Source organism: Symphalangus syndactylus, chromosome X (genome assembly GCF_028878055.3).
Source record: "Symphalangus syndactylus isolate Jambi chromosome X, NHGRI_mSymSyn1-v2.1_pri, whole genome shotgun sequence".
Classification (NCBI taxonomy): Eukaryota; Metazoa; Chordata; class Mammalia; order Primates; family Hylobatidae; genus Symphalangus; species Symphalangus syndactylus.
Window position 1 is genome coordinate 135,533,992 of NC_072447.2, and position 2,638 is coordinate 135,536,629.

The 2,638-nt window shown below is 41.0% G+C and overlaps 1 pseudogene; it reads right to left on the bottom strand.

The window, feature by feature from the left end:
• Nucleotides 1–1,421: 1,421 nt before the first annotated feature.
• Nucleotides 1,422–2,164, bottom strand: LOC129475455 (large ribosomal subunit protein uL16-like; annotated as a pseudogene).
• Between the last annotated feature and the right edge of the window lie 474 nt (nucleotides 2,165–2,638).

The following is a 2,638-nucleotide window of genomic DNA, read 5'->3' on the forward strand; positions in this document are numbered from 1 at the left end:
AGATTCCTTTCAAATACTCTTGTCAATGGCATTTTGTAAAGGAAAAGCCAACATTCTAGGAAATCACCACTGTATCTGGAGTTGTAAGAATGTTTTAATATGTTAGGACTGTTTGCTTCATATACAAAAACTCCTGTATCTTTTTTTCTTTTTTTATTATACTTTAAGTTCTGGGATACATGTGCAGAACGTGCAGCTTGTTACATAGGTATACATGTGCCATGGTGGTTTGCTGCACCCATCAACCTGTCATCTACATTAGGTATTTCTCCTAATGCTATCCCTACCCTTATCCCCTACTCCCCAAAAGGCCCCAGTGTGTGATGTTCCCCTCCCTGTGTCCATATACTCTCATTGAAAAACTCCTATATCTTAATAAACCAGACTTTGTTAATAGATTCCTATGTCATTGTATAATTTGCAGAATTTTGCAGCCATTAAAAAAATAAATTCCTTCCTGAAGATGAATGAATAAACATATATCTTTGTTTAACTTACATAGGTTCTACAATTGGTTCAAACATATTCTAGTTGTGATTTTAAAGACTTATAAATATTCAACAAATATTTAAATATTCATCAATTGCTTGCTACTTGAAAGGCACTATGGGTGTTACAAAAATGTATATGACATCAATCCTAGGGTCAAACACACCGGTAGGGGAGAAGATATGTGTATAAATAACTGTAATAAAAGCCCTAAGCTCCAGGTGTGGCTCTAGTAAAATACTATGGAACTTCAGAGGAAGGATTAGGAAATGCATAATGGAGCATATGGCATCTGTTCAGGGAATGGCAATAGCCCATTGAGGTTGTGATGGAAGTTGTATGAAGGTAAATAGATTGCAGTCAGGCTAACAATTTAGGTTGAGACCAGAATTTGAAAAATCTTGGACATAACAATAGGAAATTTGATATTTCCAGAAATTAAATGTTTTTTAATAGAGAAGATACTTGATCCCTTCTGGTGTAATCTATCAACCTCTTGACCACTCTCTGTCATTCACTGGAGACCTTGGCTGACAATCTTCCTCTCCATTCCAAGCCCTGCCACCATCATCTTTGGTGACTCCAATGTCCAAAATGGACAATCTTGAAATACTCTGGCCTCTCTATTTCTTAATGTTCATCAACTCTCCACTTCAACCACCCACTTCCAGAGCAACACTCTGGACTTTGTAATTACCAAAAGCTGCTTCATCTTTGAAATCTTAAATTTTTCCACTTTATCAATAGCCATCCATTTTCCAGTTCTTTCATTCCATTGCTTTTATTACACCTGTACATGGACAGCATCAAGACCTTTATTAGTCCTCTCTCATTACTTCCTTTTCTATGAAGCCTAAATCCTATTGTCCATAATTCTATATTCTTATTAGTATCCTCAGATATTTGAACTATAATTTTTTGCCTTCTTTTTTTTTTTTGGACAGGAAGTAGAATTTATTGGTGAGTATTAAGGGGGGTCAGCACATTGGAAGCCCTCATGAGTGCAGGGCCCGCCACTTGTCCAGAGGGCCACGATTGGGGATGTACTTGACCCCACAGCCATCTGGAATGAGCCGCTTCTCAGCCACCATGTCTTCAAATTCATCAGCATTGAACTTGGTGAAGCCCCACTTCTTTGAGATGTGGATCTTCTGGCGGCCAGGAAACTTGAACTTGGCCCTGCGCAGGGCCTCAATCACATGCTCCTTGTTCCGCAGCTTGGTGCGGATGGACATGATAACTTGGCCAATGTGAACCCTGGCCACAGTGCCCTGGGGCTTTCCAAAGGCACCTCACATGCCTGTTTGGAGCCTGTCAGCCCCAGCACAGGACAACATCTTGTTGATGCGGATGACGTGGAAGGGGTGGAGCCGCACCCGGATATGGAAGCCATCCTTACCACAACTTTTTACCATGTACTTATTGGCAAAAATTCGGGCAGCCTCCAGGGCTTCAGAAGACAGCTGCTCATATTCATCTGACACCATGTGGCCACAGAGCGGAAACTCATCCACTTTTGCCTTCTTCCGCCCCAGGTCAAAAATGCGAATCTTGGCATCAGGGACACCTCGGCAGAAGCGAGACTTTGGGTATGGCTTGTTCTTACAATACCCGTAACAACGGGCGGAGCGGCGACCCATGGCGACACCAGGATCTTCAGTGGCACACTGATGGGAAAGAGCTTTTGCCTTCTTTATATCTATAGCAAGGTTGCTGGGGGAAAGAAATCTCCCCACCACAAAAATGAATGACTAAATACCCACCTGGTGTTCAATGTCAATGTTCCACATTACTCAGCAAAACATCTGTATTTCCCTTATCTTCTGCTTTTCTCTTTTCCACTCCAACCCTATGTTCTCATTCTCACTGTATGATCTCAACTCCTGATTCATGGAGAAAATAGTAGCCATCTCAAGTTAATCTATTTCTTAACTTCCTTGTATGTCAATTACAAACTTACCAGCCTCCACATCCAGTATATAGCCAGTAACTGAAGCCATAGGGAAGATTAACATTGTCCAGGATGTACTCTGGGTATAGAACAGTGATTTATTTACAGTCTATATGGATCACCTACAATGCTGGATTAAAATAGATTCAAGAGTGCTGTGAGGTTATGAATTTGACTAAGGGGCAAGGAAATTTGTAT